Here is a 26,270-nt window from a genome sequence, read left to right on the forward strand (position 1 = left end):
GAATGAGGGACAAGCCTGTCCCAGGTCTTGTTTTGGCCCAAATATCCTGACAATGGGATGTCATGTGCTAGGGTCAAGAGGAACCCCCTAAACTTCTGATGTATTACCAACCTCCTGTTGGCTCCAGGGGTAGGATCTCTAGCCTCAGAATATAGGAGTCCCTCATCCCAACAAACCTTATGGGACCCACTAGCACTCCCAGCAGCCTCAGCAGCAGCCTGCTGTCTGAGGGGTTCAAGAGAGGGGCAGCACTGTTGCTCCTTACTCAGATCTTCCCTGGAAGGTCCCCCTGCCCCCAAGAACTCAACCTGATCAGGCTCAAGTTCCTCTGGGGCAGTTCCTTCTTCAGGCTCTGCTTCTCCTCCCTCCGGAGGGGAATCTGAGATCTGAGACAGAGGGGAAGGCACAGCCTTAACCCTACTGCTCCTCCTCTTGGGTAGCATCTGGTCCATAGTTTCAGGATCCAGAGCTGGTTCAGTGTTATGCATCTTGGCCTGTGACCTGGTCACAGCAAATACCTCTGCAGGTATGCCCGACATCTCAGCATGAGTCCATAACTCTACTTCAGACCAGGCTGAAGTCTCCAGATCATTGCCCAACAAACATTCGACAGGGAGGTCTGCACTGACTACTACCTTTTTGAGGCCAGTTACCCCTCCCCAGGAAAAATTCACAACTGCCAGGCTATGGTTGGTCCTGACATTGCTTGCATTGGTTATCTGGTACATGTCACCCAGGATGATCTGTGCAGGGTCCACTAGATCCTCTGCCACCATGGTGACACTAGCACTTGTGTCCCTGAATGCCAAAGCCTGTTTGCCATTTATTATAGGCTGCTGTTTGTACTTGTCCAGATTACTGGGGCTCACTAGGAAGGACATATCAAGGTCTCCCTCACAAACTAGCATTGCCTGTGTTGGTACTCTGACTAGGCCAGAGTCCACATCAGAACCCAGGGTCAACCCTACTACACCCTTATTCTGATTACTACCTCCACCAGTACTTGTACTAGGGGGAACAGTTGCCTTAGGGGCTTGAGTGGTGGTGGTTTGGTCTTTGGACTTTGTACAATCAGAAGTCCAATGCCCTTTCTGTTTACAGAATTTGCAGCAGGGCTTCTTTTGGCCTTTTCCCTTTGTAGACTGTGAATCCCCACCAGATGCAGATTTGTGGGGCCCTTGTGAAGACTTCTGGTCTTTTGCCTTATCCCAACCTTTCTCAGAGCCTTTAGGATCTTGCTTCTTGGTGTCACCCCCTTGGTTCTGGGTTTTCTGCCTCACCCTGGTTCTGACCCATTTGTCTGCCTTCTTTCCCAATTCTTGGGGAGAGCTCAGATCAGAGTCCACCAGGTATTGATGCAACAACTGTTTTTGGCAATTATTAAGGATCTGTTCTCTCATGATAAGATTATACAATCCCTTAAAATCAGTAACTCTACTACCAACCAGCCAACCTTCTAGAGCCTTGGTTGCACAATCAATAAAGCCAGTCCAGCCCTGAGTCTGTGCTTTCTGGGTGTCTCTGAACTTCAACCTGTACTGTTCAGTGGTTAAGCCAAACCCATCTATCAATGCACTCTTCAGGACTTCATAATCATCAGCATCCTCTTCTCTAACAGTGAGGAGCTTGTCTCTACCTCTATCAGAAAAGGAGAGCCAAAAGATTGCTGCCCACTGTTTCTGGGGGACCTGTTGAACTTTATAGGCCCTCTCCATAGCAGTTATCCATTTGTGGATATCATCCCCACTCTGGTAGGGAGGAACAACCTTGGACAGGTTCCTATGGTCTGGAATGTAATCTGTGCCTCTAGGGACACTGTTGCTGCCACCAGGGGTATCTAACCCCTCTTTTCTAGAAGCTCTCTGGAGCTCAAAGGCTTCTCTATGTAAGGCCAATTGCTTGGTTCTGAGGGTAAGCCTAGCTTCCTCATACTTGAGCATCTTGTACCTTCTTTCAGAGGAGGTCTCTCTATGGAATTATGAGTTCCTCTGCTGGACAGTTTCTCTGCCAGAGTGATATGAGTGGTTAGATTCCCTTGAAGGGGACCTAGGCCTCCCTTTACTTCTGTCAGCTCTCTTAGGGAGAATTCCCCTGTCCATTGCAGACCCTTGTGGGTCTGACCCTTCAATCACAGACTCCAGGTCATCTTGATTTTCATCATCAGACCCAGAGACTATGGCTGACCCACCCCCTGATCCAGATCCACCAGCTCCTAGAGCCAGTCTGAGATCATCTGCAGTAAGCAACTTTATCAGGTGTTGTGTGGAGGGACTCTGTCCTTGCTTCAGGTGTCTTGCAACACACATGGCCTTCAAGTCAAAGTAGGTCATGTCCTTGTACTGAGGCTGGGTGGACCCACTGGCTCCATCCCTTGAGGACATTCTAGTGTTGTGCAGTTTTGTACTACCTACACTAGTTTGTGGCACACTGATCCGAGCTTGAGCTGTAGCAAGGTTGTGCTATCCCTTCACAAACAGCTCTAAGTTCAGTAGAACTTATTGATACTAAGCTTGACTTTATATGTACCTTGAGTACCTTAAGTGGTTTTCAGTTAGTAATTCAAATAGAGATTTTCTGGTAAAACAATGGCAAGCTGGAATCCCACACGCTGCCCACCAATGTGAGAAGTTGGCCTGGCATATGCTGGTCATTAGTTATAGTGGCCACCTTGCACCAGTCCAATTCGACTCTTATGGTAGATAGGTTTAAGACAACCTTTTAAAGAAAGCTATCCTAGTGGTAGCTGTGGAGAACAGCCTTCAGGCTAAGTTTCATAGGAATGTAAAGCAGCTTGTTTTACCTTATAATCTCTTGAATTACCAAATGAAAGGACACCACACAGGTATATATATCAAATATATATTTATTTATTTCTAGACACACTCTACTAATCTCGTTATGAGATTATAAGCCAGGAACACATTCAAATATCAACGTTTCACAATAAGTTAAGCACAAATGTGGCTGGGGCCCTAGGGGCGTACCAGACCATATACTTAAAAAGAGGTTTTGGAAAGTCAATTTGCAGAATGACAAGGCCTAGGGCCTGTAGAATTGCTTGGGCGTCACGACTGCAGTGATAGCAGGTAAGTAACAAACCCACGGGAGACGCTGGCAGTGTGAGAACACAGACGCGGGTTCCCTATTGATTACAGTGGAGCAAGTCGCGGTTTGATTTTTAAAGTTTTAGGGTACTTCGAGGAAGTCTAAAAGCAAGCCACTTACAAGGTAAGTAATTCGAGGGCCAACACACACAAGGGCACCGGAGTGCACGAGTTACCTCACCCAGGGAAGCCGGGTGCATAGGTGTCTTTTGGTGTCGGGTTGTGTCACTGTTTTTTATGGAGACCAAAGAAGACTTGCTGCTTGCGGCGACTGAAGAAGTGTCCGGTGGAATCCAAGGCTGGGTTCAAGATGGAGAAGACCTGAAAATTGAAGGGACAGTGTTCACAGTCACTTGCCAGTGACCTGGGGCCAGGAAGATGAATGCCCACGGATGTCGGTGATTTCAGGTCATCGATTGCGTTTTGACTCTTCGCTCAGGAGGTCCAGGAGAGTTCAACAATGACCAGCAGCTGTATTCCAAGTGTCTGACAACGTCTGCAGCTGATGGCGGTGTCGGCAACCGGATTGGAGCCAACAAGCCTTGGCAAAAGCAAGTCTTATGTAAAGTGAAGAAAGTCGATGGTGCAGACCAGCAAGGTCTGAGGGACTCACCCAGCAAGAGTGAGTGAGGGCAGGCCTGGAGCCAACCAGGGGAGTCCTTTTAGTTGATAAGAAAGTCTTCAGGGGACCCACAAGCCAACGGTCAACGGATCACAAAGATGCCTCTTGAGGAAATGCTTCACAGGAGCCCACGGTCACTCGGGACGTGGTAGGCCTCTGATTTTCACTGCAAAACCTGCTGGAGGCTTGGGCCATAAATGGTCCAAAGCACAAGTTGGTTGAATGTCGTGAAGGGGTTGCACTTGACAATAGTGCACCGTTCCCAGGTATTGCAGTTCCTCGTCACTCGTGGGGTCCAGATGCCACAGCTTCACTGGGGACTCAAGATGGCCGAGAGGTCAGGAAATCTGCTTCTGGGATTGCAGGGACTTCGGACTCTGACGGGAGTGGGAAAGTTTGCAACCGTTGTTTCAAGTTTTGGTGCCTGCTAAGCAGGGGAGTCACTCCTTGACTCCAAGGGAGATTCTTCTGTCTTCCAAAGGTAGTGGAACGTCGAAGGGCCAGGATTCTTCTTGTAAAGCGTCGTCCAGGGGTTATCTAACTTGCAATGGCAAGGTGTACCTATCTTATAGTGAAAGAAAGGGAGGTACTAGCTCTATGACCACTCCTCTAGGAGGGTCAGGGGGTGGATGGTTACACCCACTCCCCTTTGTCCAGTTTCGCACCAGAGCAGGGGCTGGTAGCCCCTGAACCGGTTTGAGCTGGCATATGCAGAGAGGAGCCTACTGCTCCCCCAGTGCAGGACTTCAAAGTACTCTAAGAGTGCACCCACCCAGCTCCAATACACTAAATCCTGTCTGGAAGGTGGCGACACCTCCCTGTGACAGGATGCCTATTGTTGGGCTTCCTCCACTGTGAGTTTCGGTCAGCAGCAGGAAGGCAGCCCAGTGTCTGTGCTGGTGGCATCCATTTTGTGATGCCAGGGCTCTTTCAGATTTCTACTGTGTTACCACAGTAGGTACATGTCATCCCCTCTAGAAGGGTGAGATCATACTCCCACATCATGGACTGATGTGGGGGTATGATTCCAAGTTGTTTGACACCAAACACAACATGTTTTGATGCAGTCATTCCATAGTTAGCATTAACCAAGAGGTTATAATCCACTTAAGAGTGTATGGTTTAACCGCATCCACAAACAGCCACAGGGAATAGACCCTGCCAGCTGCAGAGGGGCCCTGCTCAGGCAGAGGCACCCCCTCACATTGTAAACCAAGCACCCTGCCCTCAGGATTGATAGGGCATGCCATACGGGTGACTGATAGGTTTATATGTGTGTGTATGGTGAGATATAGGAACCTATACCTCAGTGAGGAGTGCTAACACTACCTTACCCAGGCTGCAGTAGCAGGCCTGAGGTGTCAGATTTAGTCTGCTTCCCAGAGGTGGCATAATACATGCTTCAGCCCCTGGTAGGCCTGTAAAGTACCTATGCCCTTGGTACCTAAGGTACCATATACTAGGGGTTCATAAGGCACCACAGTAACCAATCCCTAGTGCATCTAATATGCACTCCAAGTCGTTTAGAGAGAACAGAGAGACTGGGGCCCTGATTAGCAGGGACCCAGCCTGACTATAGCCAGAAATCAGTGTATACATCAGAAAAAAAGTAGGGGCAACATAAGTGCAGATCCTACTCTCCTACAGGTATGATCTTTATCTGGGTTAGGGATGATTATAATAAGAGCATCTAAAAAGGATCCCTCTGGTTTTCATTTAGATGTGAAAGAATTAAAAGTTCTAGTAGACGAGGAGCAAAAGTAGAGGAGAAATAAGAAATTAGTTCAATGGAAAAACCGTCCGGGCCAGGGGCCCTGGCCAAAGATTTAATGGCATCAAGGATCTCCTGAAGAGATATATTTTTTTCAAGGAGAGACATAGCATCAGGCACAGATGGGGGAGAGGGAAGATCATCAAAAAAAGACTGAGTATCACATTCAGAAGGATGTGTATCATCCATATATAGAGAATGATAATAGGATTGGAAAGCATTAACAATGTTAGAATCAGAATGAAGTAATTTATTAGTGGTACTGTTACGGAGAGGACCTATGGTTTTCTTTTCCGTTTTAATTTTTAAATAGTTGGCCAACATTTTACTTGCTTTATTTTGACCCCTGTGATATTTGGATTTTATTTTAAGTAAAATATTGCAAGCATCAGTTGTAGCTAATTTATTTAAACCTGACTTCGCCTTAATAAGGTCTCGGAGATGTAAAGGAGAATTAGATGTGAAGAAACAGTGTTCGAGAGATTTAATATGTTTAAGAATAGAGAGATATTGGGAGTTCAGTAATTTCTTCTTTTAGCCGTATATGCAATGGTGAAAGCTCTAAAGGATGCCTTAAAGGTGTCCCAATTGTTATGGATAGAAGTATCACTGGCTTTATTAAATAGAAAAAACTCATTTATACAAGAGGTAGCCTCAGACATGTAGGATTGGTCAGACAGAAGTGAGTTGTTGAATCTCCACCGGGGATGTTTAGAGTTGGTATGGGATAAATCAAATGACGAGGAGACAGGGGCATGGTCAGAAATAAATATGGACCCAATTTCTGAAGATTGAACAGAGGGTAAAAGGGATTTTGAAACCAAAATATAATCAATACGTGCCATAGTATGATGAACATTTGAGAAAAATGTAAATTCATATTCATCAGGATTGCAGGTTTTCCATACATCAAAAAGTGGACGAGAGGCAATAGCAGAGTGAAATGATTTGTGAGACTTATCAGGTTTAAATTGGCATTTTGATTTACGGTCGGAAAAAGGATAAAGCCTATTGTTAAAGTCTCCATCAACGATAATATTGGGGTTGGTAATGGAAGATAATTTTATTTTAATCATATTCCAAGAATCAGGGTCGGGTTTAACTGGTCCATATATGTTGAAGAGAGTAATCGTTTTATTATGGACCTTGGCCTGAAGTATTGCCCATCGTCCACTTGTGTCATTTTCAGTAGACAAAACTTGAATTTGCAAAGATTTATGACATAGAATTGCAACCACACCCTTGCAGTTGACCGCAGGTGAAAAAACAACCTAGCCCACCCACTGGCGTTTAAGCTTAAGAGACTCAACATCATTGCAGTGAGTTTCCTGCAAAAAAGCAATTTGACAATTAAACTTTAATAAGTGAGAGAGTAACTTCTGACGCTTGACAGGATGGCCCAAACCACAGACATTCCAAAACACAACATTAAGCATCTATCACTTTAGAGACAAGGGTACAGGAACAATAATGACACACTGCAGAGACAACAATAAAAGTCAAAAGACACCATTTGTCAATAACAAGGTAATACATAGGAATTATAAAGAACATGAGGAGATAAAAGGAGAAAATCCATATGGAGTTGTAAAGAGAGGAAGAAGAGAGTGAAAGTGATAAAAGGAAAAGGAGGGAGAAGGATGAGATAAAAGGGGACACAAGATGATGACATATTGCAAAAAGAACAATGAAAACAAAAAGACACCATTTGTCAATAATAGATAAAACAACAAAATAGTAAATAGTATGAAGAGATAAAGGAGAGAAAGGAAAAAAGGAAATAAAAAGGGCAAAACAGAAATAGGAAGGGTAGGAAATAACAAGAAAGAATGAGAAAAAAATAAGAAAGATAAGAAAAAGTAGAGACAGATCAAGAACCATAAGTCAGATCTGAGAGAAAAAAAGAGTAAAAAGAGAAACAGGCATGTAAGCATCCAAAAACAAGAAGCAACATCAGAGAGAATAGAAGGTAATATATTAAGAAAATTTTGAACCACATTTCGAACCACGGAGACAAAAATTAGAGAACATAACCAGAGAACCAAATTAGAAACCTAAAAAGTAGCAATCACATTGAAATAACATGAGACAGTGTATATTAGATATTTGTGTCCATAGATGATCTGGTAATAGATTGCAGGAATAATTTTAATTTGGTCCAATCTTCAAAAGAGCGGGAAACACCCTCATGAGTAACTTTGCAGAGGCAGGGATGTAGTATACCATAGCGAATATTCAGAGATCTCATTTGAGGACGTAGTGTCAGAAATTCCTTACGTCGAGCATTGGTCGCATTAGAAAGATCTTGGGAAATTAAGATATTATGACCAGACCAGACAAGACGACGTTTCTCTCTAGCACATTTCAGTACTCGCATTAGGTCAGTAAATTCTAGGAAGAGCAATATGATACCACGCTGTCTGGTGGAATGAGGTTGAAGGCGATCAAGCCGATGTGCTCCTTGAATGTTTAGAGGTGCAGAAGACTGAAGATTCAAGAGTTCAGGTAAAAATTTCTTCAGGAAGGAAAGGAGGTCAGGGCCCTCAATATTTTCCGGCAGACCATAAATGCGTAAGTTGTTCCTTCTGTTGCGATTTTCAAGATCCTCGGTATGAAGCTTAAGCTTTTGGATTTCTTGTTCCAACATAGGAATCTTGGTCATCAACTCCTGAATGTGGCCCACACGTTGTTCCATTTTGGTGATTTTACCTTCCATGCTGATCCATCTATCTTCAATCAACTGCAGTTTCTCGTTGGTAGCACTCATGAAGGGTTTGAGTGCACGTAATTCGTCCAGAATTGTATCCAGGACCGGATTTGAGGATGACTGAATCGGAGAAGGCGGATCATTCTTGACTCTTTTAGGTTTGGTGCCAGAGGAGAAAGCCTTAGAGAGGCTAAATGATTCAGTAGACAGTTTAAAAATGTGTGTCTGAGGTTGAAGAGGCTTTTTAGTAGGAGAAATTCTGCTAATAAAAAAGGGTGTAATGAAGGAATCATAAGAGAGAAGCACACTGCAAGTGTATATACGCTAATACCTCAAAAGCGTACACTGAAGAAATTAGAGGTATAAATAACCCCACTACTTTTGATGTTACTGAGAAATATGAAGAGTGTGTAGCAGTAAATGCAGTCACTAAAAAGCTAGTTCTGAAAGAATTTGCGCAGTAAGCACCAAAAGGATACAAATTCCATTGACAGGTGCTTAATACAATAAACTAGAGCATTATAATGTGGCAATAATGCAGGATCCATAAGATAAAGGAGAGTTGCAGAACTGAAGAGAGTCCAAAAAAAATAAAAATGAAAAAGTCACATGTGGACTCTGTGGAGGAAATGCAGTGCGAGCGCCAAAATGCAGAAAATGGCGGCCGCTCGTTACTTCAAAGAGAGTTGCGCGTTGTACTGAAATGCGATAAAAGCGGGAATAATTTCAGCCCTGCTCGCTCAAGAGACTGCCACAGTGAAGAAACGTTGGAGACCAGCTTTGAGTGCACTGGGCATGGTCTCAATGTGGGCGAAATTTAAGTTCTTCGTTCCGTGGACGTACAGAGCTCAGCAGGATGCGGCCATCTTGTCGGAAGCGTAGGCTACGTCCCTTACATTGCATTTTTTAAAAAGGTACTTTCTGGTATCGCAGTGGCGCAAGGCTTTCTCTGTACCCTCTGATCTCTTGGGGGCTAGCGTGCGCAATTTCACATTGAAATCCCAGAGCTGACACTCGTATACAAAAAGTGAACCGAGACAGAAATGGAATCTTACTTTCTGTGACAAATAGATCCAGGAATAATTGTACTGTTGAAGAAAAGTCAGAGGCATGTTGAAAATGCCATTTGTTAAATGATACTAGAACCGCACTGCTTTATAATTCCACTAGAGGGCAGACAAAGACCATTTTGGGACCTTTCGCATATAGCACAGAAGAAAATAGTCTTTAATTTCAAAGGACATCGTGACGCACTTTTCTTGCCCTGCATGTTTGTGAAAAATGCATTATATCATGAAAATAAAAGCTCCATGAAGTCTGTGCTTGGGTTTGCAAATGGTTCAAGATGCCTAGCATATGCACTACCAAATGACAAGTATTTCAGGTGGAAGAAATGCAGTGCGAGCACCGGAATGCATAAAATGGCGGCCTCGCGGTACCTGAAGGAAAGTTGCGCATTATGCTGAATGCGATTAAAAAACGGGTATAATTACAGCTTCTCTCGCTCAGGAGACTGCCACAATGAAGAGATGTTGGAGACCAGCTTTGAGTGCGCTGGGCATGGTCTCAATGTGGGCGGAATTTAAATTCTAAGCTCCGTGCACGGACGGAGCTCAGCAGGATGCCGCCACCTTATCGGATGCATAAGCCACGTCCGATGCTCTCAGATTTGAATCTCAATTTAAATAACACACAAGGAAGTAACGTTAATTCCTAAGGATTGCACAGATACACGCAGTGCAATTCAGCCACTGGATGAATATCTGTTTTATCAACCAAGGACAATGCTTTGTGAGCACTTATTTCCTGAAGTAAATTAGAACATTGTCTATTTGTCTGTCTATCTATCTATCTACCTATCTATCTATTTTTTTTTTGTTGAGAAAATCATTTTTTTCTGCCTAACAGATAGCATATGACAATTACTTTACATATGGAAACAACACTCTTCCAATTGATTTTACCATTTTGCACACATTTAACCTCTTGTATACTGGTGGTAAAGCAAGTACACATGAACAAATAACATGGCATAAACCATATATACAAATGCACAGGGTGTAATAATCTTTGCCTCTCTTGAGTCATGGCACCGCCCCACATTTAACAGTGGTAATAAACAGCATCTTACACTCTGCGCATCTCTATATTATCTATCTATCTGTCATCCAATTTGCGGTCGGCATATCAAGTTTTGGGCTGATCTGTCAAGGAGGAGGAAGGAGAGCAATATGTTTTTGCTCTCCACTACAGAAAATAATGGCTGAGTGGAATTACCTCTGACTTGCCATGAAAGCAGAGGAAGGTGTAAATCCGTTCAGTAGTTTAAAAAAATACTATTGTTAAAAAAGCGTGTCAGGTGAGCCTGCAAGGGTTAAAAAGTTGGCCATACCTAGATTTTTGATCTGTGGCTAGTCCACAAACCCTGATTCACGGACCATTCTCAGACCAAATTAAGAAGTTATGGAATCTGATTGGATGAGAAAGCTTTCTTTTCCATCATCCCTTTCAGGTCCACTGCTGAACCAAGGATGGGTCTGTGGACCCGAAACTTCTGAATAACTTGCCGCAACTATACAAATGTTGCACCCATCATTACAGGACACAGGGATCAATCTTCAACTTGAAAAAAAGACTGAAGGAGCCATAAGAGGTCTAGATGTGCAGACTCGATACCTAGGTTCAGATGTGGATGGTGAGGGTGTTAAAGGAACCCCCACTTGAAGTCAAAATAAAAATAATTAATAATTTGCTGCACGGTTTTTGGATCCCAAGGTGAGGTCAGCAGACCTGCTGCAAGGCCATGAAGTTTTCAAATTCCGCTATTGGTTCCTCAATCCCTTCAGCAAGGGCTGTTATTACCTTCATTGCATCCCTTGTTGGATTTGCGGACCCGACGTAAGAACCCTTTAGTTGGTCCAACGAGGGCCCACTAGTTACTACAAGTTTGAAAACCTTCAAAAACAAAATTCATGACCAGCCCCAGCTTGGCTGCCTGAAGGCCATGTGCAGTGGGGGTTGACCACCCACATTGCGGGAGTTGGCCCCCTGCATTGGGTTGTGTACAAGGTCAGGTCCTGCGGTCAACAATTGGTACTCACACTTTGGGCTAAGTGCAGAGGGGGTTTGCTGACTGCAGCCAACTGGATGCAGGACCTGCCCATAGATCAGCACTGTGGACAACTGCAGGGTAGAGTATACTTGCAAAAAAGTTGTATGCAGTATATCATAAAAAACTGAAAGTCACTGAACAAAATAGAAAGTGATGTTATACCACCTTAATCCATGTTTAAAACACACCAAAATTCACTCAGTTCTTTTTTAAATTAAAGTTATGGATCCAAGCTAAGCCTAAAAACACTGAAATCCGCCAGATATACTAAGCTGTTCAGTCCATTACTTGCACAATAGGCATGCCTACCGTAAACTCCCACAAAAAAATTGTATGCTTGTGACCTCACAATAAACCCGTATACTTATACCAGTAAATAACAACATGTAAATGCACAATGCCATTAATAAAAACATGAACTGAAACCAAACAATAAACACATACTGAAACCAATACATAATACTATCATCTTAGTTGCATCATTCACAGTGTTAAAGGTGATGTGATATGTAAACTGACCTCTAAGATAATTTATGACATATGTATTTGCACCTGTCACCTCATGAGAGAGTTGTCATTAGCAGTGCATTTGGTATGCAAGTGTATATCAAGCTTCTAACTTTTAGATTGAAGTAGCAAACAAAATGATGCTCAACAAATGAAAGCATGAAGGCTAAGGAGAATGATGCAAAAGCTCCACCTGGTGGTTAATGGAAGGTAAGTTAAAGCCTCCGGTAAAGTATTTGGAGGCACGGTGTCAGTGCTAATATTTTTATGTACCAGTTTCTGATGGAGTAGTCTATTTTTAACCCCTATCAAAATTGCCAGGTAAGAAATCTGAAGTGATTTCCCAAGTAGTTTTGCGTGGTTACTTGATAAAGCTGAGATATGAGCTCACTTGCACCCCCACTGTGAGATCTTCTCCACTAGATATCTGTCACTCCTAATTTGTGTTTCTTTTTTATTGTTAGATTATTGCACTATTTTTTGACGAACTGGCATTGTGGCTACTCCTAAGGACATATTCAAAGCATTACAGTTGGGAAAGCTACGTCTGTCTCACAGAGCCTTGTCAAGCCTTTTTGGCCACACAGACCCTGCTGGCTTCAAGGTAGTGTGACCGGTGCTGCTTCACCTGTTACTGACCTTGGGGCGGCACTGTGTTTAGAAAAACTTATGGGTAATGAGTACCTGCTGCAGCGTTTCCTGTGTGTTCAGTAGATTTCAGGCAACAATAAAAATGTCAAGATAAATCTGGTGATTAATGTTACTGCTGGGCGAAATGGGAGTTTTATCTAGTGGCAGTTTGACTCATCATAAAGTAGCAGAGAAAGAACATATACCGTGCAGATCACGTGTACCATGCAGATCACAGAGCTGTATTATATGTGGATAGCTCAGTGGGTTACTGCATTTGTCTCAGAGATCCTCTTGTTATTTGCTGTTCATAAGTTACAATCCAGTGACTTATGAACTATCTACATGCAAACTGCATAGTAACGGTTAGGACGTTATATTGTTTCGCAAGTGTTTCATTATCTATTCCTAATGTTCTGAAAAGGGTTGTTTTATTAGAAATACATTTTTATTAGTAAAGACAACCTCAACCAGTGCTTTAAAACAAATGAAGATGGAGGGCTATGGAGAGTTAAGGGGCCCTAGTGGAGGGTGGTTGTGAGGGAATACGTAGAGAAGGTGGTGATTGGGTGGGGGCGCCCCAAAAAATAGTTGCACTTGGTGACACCAGTGCTAAAGCTGGCCCTGCACCTAGAGCAGCATTTAAAAAAAAAAAACTTTTTGGATTTCTGTGGACCTCCACTGAATCATTACTGGAATCTGGGGATCCCCACTGAGTCATTATTGGAAGTTGTGGACACCCTGCATAAGCAATTTCTATTTTCTATGATGTGAACCTCAAAACAAAACTCAAAAATACAAAAACACGTAGACACATTACAGATGCTCAAATATTGAAATATTTTGTTTAATTCACATTCAAATATAGAAAAAGCTTTCACATTTCCAATTTTGTTTCTTTTCTTGTTTATACTTTATTAATTGTAATATTATTTAATTTGGTAAAACAGTTGCAAACCCCCTGAGTAGGCCTTGAAGACCCTCAGGGATCCTCGGACCACATGTTTACAACCACTGACCTAGAGGATGTACTTTTTTTGACTCTTTCCTACTTATGTGGCATCCTTGTGGTTACTTCCCTATTCAATGTTTTTATGAGTGTCACCTTCCAAGCAGGAGGACAAATTCATGGTATTTTATTGTAATTCAAATTCTATAGCATCTACTACCCCATACAAGGCAGAGAAGCGATTTAGGTGAGTAGCATGCTACTTCAAAATCCAAGGTTGGTGATTGATTTAGTGGTTTTCGTTAGTGAGTTTATTCTTCTGTTCTCACAAGAAACTCTTGCATATATTAACATAGTTTGTTTGTGGTGGAATCAGAGGGAGTTAGATGCCGTATCTAGTGGGGATGTGGGATATATGCAAATGATTGGTGGGATGAATAGATGGGGTGGATAGAGCATAGAAGATTAATAGATCGCAGGCAAGTGATTACTAATTTATGAGATGGAATGTGTTATGGGCTACGGGACGGGAAAGGGGAATTCACAGAAGCACATGTAGAAAAGTAAGCCAGAGGATATGCATCTTTCTGTAGGTGTTGACTAAGGACATGTAGTTTGGAATGTGAGTCAAATTAAGAGATTAGGGCATAAAGAGGATTGTAGATATTCGCTGTCATAAATTAAAATCCTTTTTGTTTTGTGTATGGCATATGCAACATAGAGAGAGGAAGTTTGTTGGATTTCATGTAATCTCGAGCAGGTTAAGGTAGAAAACCTCTGGGTATTTGCGTGTTTTGTAGTATTCTTATTTTATATGTAATTATGCAGGGGCTGGATGAGAGTACAATCAGTGGGCAGGTGGGACTGATAGAGTTCTTGACAAGTTGGCCTGAGCTTCTATTTATGGACAGAGCAGGCTTTATTCTTGTTGTATGTCCTGTTTTGTTGAAGATGGTAAACCAGGGAATTCATGATGCTTCGCTAGAACTATTCTTCCAAATTCCAGCTGTTTTCTAGTGACTTTTATATTTGCTAGGGGTTAATTGAATAATTTTGCATCTGTAGAAAGAATATAGTCCTGGAGACTGCTTTCATTTGGTAAGGTGGAATGAATAATCGTAGTGCGAAAGTCTGGAATGTAAATTTTCTTTTGGGAGTATTTTTTTAAAATTTGATCTGGAGGAATGAAGGAACTTTATTGTGTATTACCGTATGATTGGCACAAAATAGATTCAATGAAGAACAATAGGTGACTGCATGGAAACAGCCCTGCTCCCCAGCCTTCTTCTTCCCTCTAGTGTTGTGGAGTGAGTTTTAAACCCTCTGAACTCACTCCATCCATCTACCCCTCCATCCCTCTACCTCTCCATCCTTCCATCTTCCCCCTTTCCCTCCTTTCCTCCATTGCTATGATCGTACAACACTCGCACTGGAGTAGCAAAGTCTACAGGGCAACAAGCCATGTTTACGCAAACATATCACCAAAGTTATTTTCAGTGTAACGAACCATTTTCTTTAAAGGTTTGGTGCATGGTGTATTGAGCTACATTATAATGAATGCACTCAGTGTGTTTCAGTTTTTACACTGTGCTCTACAGCTTAACCAAAAGCCTTGATGACTTGAGGAACAGCACAAGGCGTTAGATATTGCAATGGTAAAACAATTAATTGCAGACATCAATGTGTGACCTGAAAGTTACAGAATTGAATTGCCGCTGGACCAACTCTAGTCTTCATTCTTCCCAAGCCCAAGAAAGGAGTACTATGATCTGGGTAACTGTGACACCTTTTCTTTTTTACAACATTATGAAACAGAATAAACTGTGGGAGCAAGCGCCATATTTAAACAAATCAACTGGCAGAACCAATAGACTTACCTTTTGTACACGGAAAAAATCTTTGAAGTTCATTAGCATAAACAAAATAGGCACAGTGAGGGCATTAGTGCAACAAGCTTTACCGAATCACAAAACAGTTACAGTATAAGCAACAGCAACACACATTTTTCTCAAACATGGAATACAGTAAGAGCAGAATTGTTGACAGATTCCCTCATACTAAAAGAACAAGCACAATGCTGGCAGCAGCGGTCCAAGATCTCCTTGCACAGTACAGAGTAGTCAAGCTTGCCTACCATGTAGAGAACCGTTGTGTAAGGAAATGTCTCTTTTCGCATGATCACCCGCACAACTTTTGGACTGATGCTGCTAGCTTTTCGACTCTGAGAGTGCACTGAGGCCTGCTAACCTTAGAGCCAGTGCCCTAACCCATTACAAAAGTCATGTTGAACTGCTATCCTCGATTGGCATGGGCTGACTTACTTATAAGTCCCTAAGTATATGCTACCCAGAGTACCCAATGCATGTATCGTAGAGTGTACGCCAAGGGATGCAGCACTGGTTGTGCTATCCTGTGAGTGACAGAGTACAAAATGGCTTTCAGCCTGCTAATGTAACCTGGAAGAGCAGTTTTAAAACTGCTAGTTCAACTTTGCCATGTACACCAATGGCAAAGCCCCCATTTCCCTTAACTATATATGGAGGTCAGAGTGGACACAATAGTGCACTCTGGGATTGCTAGTTGTCACACATAGCTGGAAGTCATCCCAGGGTGGGAGTGATCCTGCTAGCCCATTGGCTAGTGACTGCATTATCCCCCCAGGGCACCTTCTGGGTATAAATAGGGCACCCCTGTCACCCTGAACCTCAGATCACTACAGAACTGGAGAAAGAACCAAAGGACTGCCCTGCTGACCCCTGGACCTAGCAAAAAGAGGCTTCACCATCTGCTGGATTGCACCTGCCGCACCCTGGCCCAGCAAAGAGAGGACTGTGTCTGTGGCTCCTGGCTTGAGGAAAAGCAGCTCCCGAACCCCAGACCAAAGAAGTGACTCCAAGGGTCAGTCAGCTGAGGTAGCCCAACTCACAGGGCCGGACTGGCCATAGCGGGCACCGGGCAATCCCCCGCACTGGTGGGGGCCGGTTTTGGGCCCCTGGGGGCCGTTTTTGTTACAGGGCCGTTTTTGCAGCATAGCAACAAAATCAGCCGAACACCGGCCCTGGCAAAGAGCTCGGCGGCACCCCCAAACCTCCGTGGGGGGGGGGCAGCCGAGCACTTTGCCAGGGCCGGTTTTGGTTCCCAGTCCAGACCTGCCAACTCAGCAAGTCAGTAGCCACTTTTAAAGGATCAGCTATGACCCCTCCTAGGCCCCCCAAAAGACCAATCCTCGATGGACAAATGTTGCACTTGAGTATGCCAGACCCAGAAGTGTCATCTAAGTCCAAATTAGCTGCCCCAGAGGAACACCAGCTGCCACCAAAAGATAGTGCTGAAACCGATGTGGACGGAGACCGGTAGCACAGCAGCAGCTGGCCTTCTACTGGTTCAAAAAAGACCTCAAGGGACCCCCAACCTCTGTGACCAAAGCTGGCCCATGGACAGAGGAGTAATCTCAAGGACATCCCTGTCAACTGCACAGCGCTCGAGCATCCTCAGCATCAGGGCCACTTCATTAAAGACATTGGCAGTCATGATGGAAAGTTCAGGACTGGACTGGAGAACGCTTTGGTGACCAGGTAATAAAGATACTCCATTGTGGCCTCCTGATCTTCTCCCTGCTGGATTTATAATTCTTTTGAAAATCTATATCTCCAGAACCCTCCAGGGGATTTTGTTCAACTTGGACTGTACAATTCATAAACATATTGTTAAGAAGGTGTCGCCAAACGTTGTGAGGAAGGAGGAAGGGTTTATGTAGTCAGATCCTTAAGCGACTGCTCTCACACTGTTCCAACATTCTACAGTGAACTTCATCCCCAAAGTTCTAAAGCAGGGCAGTATCAACTCCATCGAAGGGAAGGGAGGTGGGGGGGAACAAGGGAAATTACAACACATCTCCCTGCTAGAAGGAGGATAAACAAAAACATAGTAAGATGGATGGACTAACATCCCCAAAGGGAAAAAATAGAAGTGTAATAAGAAACTACAAGAGAGAAATTACAAGTGGTTATAATACATAATTGACTAACAAAGTCGCACTAAATGAGTGAATTGTATGACATAAAAGGAACTCAGAAAGAAATTATACCCAGAGATTACATCTTATAATCGGCTTGCCAAATAGGTGGTCTGTGTAATTTTGTACTTTTGGGATCTTTATTAATGGAAGTTGGAATGCTTTGACTGTCTCCACTGGAAGACATGAAATCAAGAACACTTGGGCAGCCCGCTATGTTGTCCATGCTCCATGTGCTTTCGTCTTCCAGTACTACCGAATTGTTGTGAACTCGTCTTATCCTCAGTGGTTTAGAAAATGAGGAGATCTTGGATTTGGACACAGTGGGCTTCTTGACAACCACCCATTGGCCTTCTCTCCAACACTTGTTAGATGTTCCCCATCGTCTGTCATACCTGTGCTTATATTCTAGTTGATGTTTTTCAGCTTTTCTAAGAACAGAATCCCTGTCCACCCAAACAGGAGACCCACCGTTAAGCCAGTTGGGTGTAAATTTTGAACCAGGGTTCCTTCCTTTAAGTGAGATAAATGGAGAAACTCCAGAGACTGCATTTGGTGTCGTATGATACGACCACAACATTTTTCTAACGGCTTCTTCAACCGGTTCATGTGAGATCAATGCTAGTTGAATGGTGTCCTTTAGCATCCTGTTAGCCCTTTCTACCAGGCCATTAGCTTTGGGGGAGTAGAGCAGGGATCTGAGATGTGTATAGATCATGTGATCATAAACTGCTTCATCTCATCTGAAGTTAATTGAACCCCATTGTCTGTTATTATAACGCCCGGAATGCCTTCTTTAGAAAAAGTTTCTCTCAAGAATTCGATCAATGATGCGGTAGAGATGGAAGAAACCATTCTCGTAACAATCCAATGGGAATGGTAGTCAATGAGAACGAACATGAACCTATGAGAATGACATAGCAGGTTCAAAGGACCAATTATATCCAGACCTAATTTGTCCCAAGGTTTGGTAGGGATTGACACAGGCAAAAGAGGTGATTTGCGGATGATTTTAGTTTTGTCGCTGCTGCCACAAGCCACACAACTCTTTACTTGATTCTCAACCAGAGAGTCCATATTAGGGAACCAATAGTTTTGTCTGATTTTGCTTTTTGTCATGTTCCTCCCAGGGTGGCCTTCATGTGCAATTTGGATTAAACGCTCATACATACTTTTTGGATGGATAATTCTATTTCCTCTATAAATAAGGTCTTTTACAATAGACAGTTCATCTCTCAGAGTCCAGAACTTACGGATAGCTTCAGGTAAGTCTGTTACAGTATTGGGCCATCCTTTGCAAATTATATTCTTAAAGTGTGACGAGATCACAGTCATCTTTTAAGGATTTCTCCCATTCTTCTTTATTGATGGCTGGAATTTCAACTGCAAGGATGGTTTCATCAGGAGGGTTATACATGGAATCTTCACTGGTCATTGGAAGTCTCGAGAGACAATCAGCTACCCGATTGTCGGTTCCTGGAACATAAATCATGGAGTAGTTAAAACCTTGTAGACTCAGTACCCACTTGGAAATACGTGGAGTAGCATTTTCAAGACGTTTTGTGGAGAATAAAGGGAGTAACGGTTTGTGATCAGTCTTTAATGAAAACGGAATTCCCCATAGGAAATAATTAAAGTGGTTTATGGCCCAATAGCAGGCTAGGGCTTCTTTTTCTATTGTGGAGTAATTGAGTTCAGCATCTCTTAAGGTTCTTGAAGCAAATGCTATCACTTTCTCTTGGCCATTTGCCCTCTGTGTGAGTGAAGCTCCTAACCCCTTCATGCTAGCATCCGTAGTCAGGGTGGTTTTGGCATTAGGGTCAAATGCGCTTAGGATGGGTGCCTCAGCAATGGCCTCCTTGATGTGTATAAAGGCAAGCTGGCACTGTTGACTCCACTCAAATGATGATTCTTTTTTTAGCAGTTCCCTGAGAGGACGAACTTGATCAGCAAAGTTCTTGACAAACTTGAACATATATTCTACTAAGCCCAAAAATGATTTAAGTTCTTCTTTTTTATTGGGAGCTGGAGCCAGCTTGACGGAATCTACCAGGTTGGATTTGGGTTTGATTCCCTCACTTGAAATAGTGTGACCGAGGTAGACTACGGATTCCACCCCAATTTTGCATTTGTCTTTCTGAGTGGTGAAACCTGCTTTACTGAATCTAGTCAAGACTGCTTCCAAAGTTTTGTTATGCTCCATCGCTGACGATCCAGGAATTAGGATGTCATCTTGGAAGCAAAGCACTTTGTCTAGACCTTGCAGTATGTGCTGCATAACACGTTGAAATACTGCCGCAGCAGATGCTAGACCAAACGGTAATCTAGAGAACTGATGAGCTCCGAACGTAGTTATAAAGGAAGTGAGAGGTTTTGACTCTGGATGAAGAGCAACCTGATGATAGGCTGAGGATAGGTCTAAGACTGTAAAGAATTTAGCCTCTTGAATGGCAGAAATCATTTCATTAATGTTTGGGAGAGGGTGTCTATCCACCGAAATGTTGGAGTTTAAATCCCTAAGGTCTACACATAGACGGATGCCCTTGCCACCACCCTTAGCTGCTACAACAATGGGGGCCAACCATTCTGAACTTTCAATCCTTTCGATGACTTTGCTAGCTTCCAATCTGCCAAGTTCTTTTTTAAGTGGTTCTCTTACAAGTAACGGGATAGACCTGGGTTTGTGGACAACTGGTTTAGAATTTGCTTTGAGTTTTATTTTTTGAAGAAAACCTTTTAAAAGACTAAGATTGTCCATAAATACCTCTGGAAATGTTTCACAAATTTCCATTCCAACGTTAGATCTATCCATCAGGTAAACTGGTTCGGGTGCATTCGGGTCCAGTTTAATTCCTAGATCTTTCTGATGTTTCCATCCGAGTAAATTAGAACCATTTTTAGTAATGTAAACATTTCCAAAGCAGCATCCCCACAAGTGGTATGGGATCCTGATTGTATCCTCCCGGTCTGATGTCTGGAGGCAATAGACTATACCTTTTTGCATCTGAATTGGCATGAAAAGTATCTTCATTGATGAGAGTATATGGGCAGCAAGAGTCTGCGTATACCTCATACTTGACGTTGTCTAGAAATATTACACACTTAGGGTTCGAATTGCTATTACATTCAGTATAATTAAATACTTGGAAAACAATGTCCTCACCAGGAAGCTGTGGAGCAGGATCACTCGATATCATGTTGGTGATACCTTTTTTTGAATCATGACACACTTTAAAGAAATGATCTCTTTTTTTACATTTGCTACACATAGCGCTTCTCGTGGGACATTTCACGTTGTTAGCTAAATGGTTAGGATTACCACACCTGTAACATCTTAGCTTGTTCCCAGATGTAGTATGCATTTCAGGATCTGTAGGTGGGGATTTGTGTTTGGTGTCCTTGCTAGAAATTTTGTTTACATTGCTTTCTGAAACTTGCTTAACATCAACTGCTTCTTTCATCTCATTCATACAATATGCAGTGTGTTCTATACTCTTCGCTATGTCAATGGCGCGTTTCAAATCTGGGGCTTCCGCTAAAAGTCTTTCGTGTATTTTCTTGTCACTAGTACATCTTACAAGCTGATCCCTAATAAGAGACTCAGTTAAATTCCCAAAATCACAAGTAGAGGCTAAACCCCTCAACACTGCTATATAATGAATCACTTTTTCATTTTTTCCTTGAACACGCAAAAAAAACTTGTGACGCTCTAGTACAATATTAATTTTTTCCCCAAATTGCGCTTCCAATTACTTTAAAGTTAAATTAACCCCTTCAGCGCTCATGACGGAGCCACTCCGTCATGAGCCACGGGTGCCGTGTGCTCATGACGAAGTGGTTCCGTCAAGCTGCGGCCGTTGGCCGCCACTCCTCCCATGCTGCGCTGATTCCCCGCATGTGCGGGCGATTAGCGCAGTGGGCGGAGTCATGACGGAACCATTCCGTCAAGAGCACAGCTCAGCCGTGGCTCATGACAGAATGGCTCCGTTATGAGCACAGCCCCACCGCGCTGCCCCCAAACCCCCCCCAGCGCTGCGGCGGAATTCCCGCCGCAGCGAAGGGGTTAATATACATCATGTTGAACATCACCCTCACCTTCAACACCAACATTCACATTTTCAAAAATAGAATCGAATCTGGAAGGTCATCAAAAATTCCCTACCATGCTTCCCCAGGTTGTGCAGGAGGACATGTTGTTTGCGCACAGCGGAAAACCTGTCACCACCTATAGCAATAAGATAAGATTCAAATAGATTCACCCACTTTTTCCATGGAATGAGGGGTTCTCCAGCTTCGTCAAGAAATGAAGGAGGTTGAGACATTGCAAACGCAGACATGATGGCGAGAAGAAGGAAAATAAAGAGGAAGAATAGTAGGGGAAAAGAAATAAGGAATAAAGAAGAGGAAGGAAGGAAAGAAAATAACAATGAGGACACTGATAAGGGTACAGGAAATGAAAAGCAACAATAGAAACTTGCTGAGAAGGATAAGGAGAAAGACAAAGAAGAAGCTAATCAGCAAATAAAACTGAATGAGCAGGTTGGACGAAACATCCAATATCTAATAATGAGCTGTGCCTGTCAGCGAGTAGGAATAGGCAAGCAAATTAAGTGAGAATAATAACATCCAAGTGGATTTGTCCATAGACTTGGCAAATAACTTCGCTAATGAACTGACAAACGAAGTATAAGCTGAGCCTGTCAGCGAATGTAGCATGCAGGCTAAAATTCACGAGGCGAACAGTGTAGGAGAGTAGGATCTGCACTTATGTTGCCCCCACTTTTTTTCTGATGTATACACTGGTTTCTGACTATAGTCTGGCTGGGTCCCTGCTGATCAGGGCACCAGTCTCACTGATCTCTCTAAACAACTTGGTGTGCATATTAGATGCACTAGTTATTGGATACTGTGGTACCTTATGAGCCCCTAGTATATGGTACCTTAGGTACCTAGGGCATTGGTACTTCACAGGCCTACCAGGGGCTGCAGCATGTATTATGCCACCCCTGGGAAGCATTCACAATCTGACACCACAGGCCTGCTACTGCAGCCTGTGTGAGGTAGTGTTAGCACTCCTCACTGAGGTATAGGTTCCTATATCTCACCATACACACACATATAAACCTATCAGTCACCCCTCTTGCAGGCCCTAACAATCCTGAGGGCAGGGTGCTTGGTTTACTATGTGAGGGGGTGCTTCTGCATGAGCAGGACCCCTCTGCAGCTGGCAGAGTCTATTCTCTGCTGCTGTTTGTGGATGCGGTTAAACCATATACTCTTAAGTGCATTATAACATCGCGGTAAATGCTAACTTTGGAATGACTGCATCAAAACATTTCGTGTTTGGTGTCAAACAGCTTGGAATCATACCCCCACACCAGTAACTGGTGTGGGAGTATGATCCCACCCTTCTAGAGGGGACGATATGTACTCACTGTACTAAATGGTAGAAATCTTCTAGAGCCCTGGCATCACAAAATGGATGCCACCAGCACAGACACTGGGCTGCCCTCCTGCTGCTGACCGAAACTCGCAGTGGAGGAAGCCCAACAAAGGGTATCCTGTCACAGGGAGGTGTCACCACCTCCCAGACAGGATTTAGTGTATTGGAGCTGGGTGGGTGCACTCTTAGAGTGCTTTGAAGTCCTGCACTGGGGGAGCAGTAGGCTCCTCTGTGCATATGCCAGCTCAAACCGGTTCAGGGGCTACCTGCCCCTGCTCTGGTGTGAAACTGGACAAAGGGAAGTGGGTGTAACCACCGACTACCCTGACCCTCCTAGAGGAGTGGTCATAGAGCTAGTCCCTCCCCTATCTTCACTATAAGATACCAAGCATTGCCAATGCAATTCAGATTACCCTGGACGATGCTCTACAAAGAAGAATCCTGGCCCTTCAATGTTCCACTATCTCTGGAAGACTGAAGAATCTCCCTTGGAGTCAAGGAGTGACTCCCCTGCTTGGCAGGCACCAGTAACTTTGATCAACGGTTGCAAACTTCACCGCTCCCGCCAGAGTCCGAAGTCCCTGCATCCCCTGAAGCAGATTTCCTGACCTCTCGATGGCCATTTTGAGTCCCCAGTGAAGCTGTGGCGTCTGGACCCCACGAGTGACGAGGAACAGCAATACCAGGGAACCGTGCACTGATTTCGAGTGCAAACCCTAAACAACATTCTATGAACTTGTACTTTGGCCCATCTGTAGTCCACATCCCTAGCAGGTCTGGTACTGAAACTCAGTGGCCTACCCTGTCCCGAGTGACCGTGGGCTCCTGTGGAACTTTTCCTACAAAGGCATCTTTGCGGTTGCTTGCCCGTTGGCTAGTGACTCACCTGAAGACTTTCTCATCAACTTCAAGGGCTCTCCTGGTTGCTCCGGGCCTGCCCTCACCTACACTTGCTGGGTAAGTCCATCAGATCTTGCTGGTCTGCATCATCGTCAATCTTCATTACCCACAAGACTTGTAGTTGCCAAGGCTTGTTGGCTACAATCCGGTTGCTGACACCGTCATCAGCTGCAGACGTTCTGGTACCCTCCGAATCTAGCTGCTGATCATCGTCAATCTCTCCTGGACCTCGTGAGCGAAGAGACAAATCACCATCGATAATCTGAAATGACGCAACATCAGTGGTCATCCATCCTGCTGGTCACCGGTCACTGGCAAGTGACTTTGAACACTGTCCCCTCAATTTGCAGGTCCTCTTCAACTTCAATCCATCTTCGGATTCCGGCGGGCACCTCTCCAGTCGTCACAAGCAGCAAGTCTTCAGTGATCTCCATTGAAAATAGCATTGCGACCCGACACCAAAAGACACCTATGCACCCGGCTTCCCTGGGTGAGGTAACTCGTGCACTCCGGTGCCCAAGTGTGTGTTGGCCCTCGAAATACTTACCCTGTAAGTGGCTTGATTGTTGACTTCTCCGAAGTGCCCTAAAACTTTAAAATACAAACCGCGACTTACGCCATTGAAACCAATAGGAAACCCGCGGCTGAGTTTAGACACTGCACACGTCTCCCGTGGGCAGATTACTTACCTGCTAACACTGCAGAAATGAAGCCTCAGCGATTCCCAAGGCCCTAGGCCTTTTCATTTTGCAAGTCGAGTTTGTTAAACCATTTTCTTAGTATATGGTATGGTACGCCCCTAGGGCTCCAGCCATATTTGTGCTTAACTTATTGCGAAGTGTTAACATTTGAATGTGTATCTGGGTTCTAATCTCATAAAGAGATTAGTACAGTGTATCTAAGAATAAATACATATATATTTGATATATATACCTGTGTGGTGTCCTTTTCATTTGGTAATTCAAGAGATTATAAGGCAAAACAAGCTGCTTTACATTCCCCAGAGACTTAGCTGAAGGCTGCTCTCCACAGCTACCACTAGGATAGCTTTCTTTAAAAGGTTGTCTTAAACCTATCTACCATAAGAGTCAAATTGGACTGGTGCAAGGTGGCCACTGTAACTAGTGACCAGCATATGCCAGGCCAACTTCTCACATTGGTGGGCAGCGTATGGGATTCCAGCTTGCCATTATTTTACCAGAAAATCTCTATTTGAATTACTAACTGAAAACCACTAAAGGTACTCAAGGTACTTAGAGCTGTTTGTGAAGGGATAAGCACACCCTTGCTACAGCTCAAGCTAGGTCCAGTAGGCCTCAACTAGTGTAGGTAGTACAACACTGCACAACACTAGTATGTCTCACCAAGGTGGAGCCAGTGGGTCCACCCCATCTCAGTACAAAGACATAGCCTACACTGAACTGAAGGCCTTATGCTTTGAAAGACAACTGAGGGTGGGCAGGAGTCCCTCATCACAACACCTGATAGATCTGTTAGTAGCAGATGACCTGAAACAAGCTCTAGGAGCTAGTGGGCCTGCATCAGGGAGTGGGTCAGCCATAGGCTCTGGGTCTGATGATGAAAATCAAGATGACCTGGAGTCTGTGATTGAAGGGCCAGACCCAGAAGGGTCTGAAAGGAACAGATTAATTCTCCTTAAGAGAGCTGACAAAGTGGGAGAAAGGCCTAGGTCCCTCTAAAGGGACTCTGACCATTCATACCACCCTGGAAGAGAATCTGTTCACCAGAGGAACTCCACCTATCCCAGGGAGTCCTCCTCTGACAGAAGGTTCAAGATGCTCCAGTATGAGGAAGCTAGGCTTGCCCTCAGAACCAAGCAATTGGCCTTAGATAGGGAAGCCTTCGAGCTCCAAAGAGCTTCTAAGAAGGAGGGGTTAGATACCCCTGGTGGCAGCAACAGTGTCCCTAGAGGCAGAGATTACATTCCAGACCATAGGAACCTGTCCAATGTTGTTCCTCCCTACCAGAGTGGGGATGATATCCACAAATGGATAACTGCTATGGAGAGGGCCTGTAAAGTTCAACAGGTCCCCCAGACACAGTGGGCAGCAATCTTGTGGCTCTCCTTTTCAGATAAAGGTAGAGACAAGCTCCTCACTGTTAGAGAAGAGGATTCTAATGATTATGAAGCCCTGAAGAGTGCTTTGATAGATGGGTTTGGCTTAACCACTGAACAGTACAGGTTGAAGTTCAGAGACACCCAGAAAGCACAGACTCAGGATTGGACTGACTTTGTTGATTGTGCATCCAAGGCTCTAGAAGGTTGGCTGGTTGGTAGTAGAGTAACTGACTTTAAGGGATTGTATAATCTTATAATGAGAGAACAGATCCTTAATAATTGCCAGAAAAAGTTGTTGCATCAGTACCTGGTGGACTCTGATCTGACCTCTCCCCAAGAATTGGGAAAGAAGGCAGACAAATGGGTCAGAACCAGGGTGAGGCGGAAAAACCAGAACCAAGGTGGTGACACTAAGAAGCAAGATCCTAAA

This window comes from Triturus cristatus, chromosome 1_1 (assembly GCF_964204655.1).
Source record: "Triturus cristatus chromosome 1_1, aTriCri1.1, whole genome shotgun sequence".
Taxonomy (NCBI): domain Eukaryota; kingdom Metazoa; phylum Chordata; class Amphibia; order Caudata; family Salamandridae; genus Triturus; species Triturus cristatus.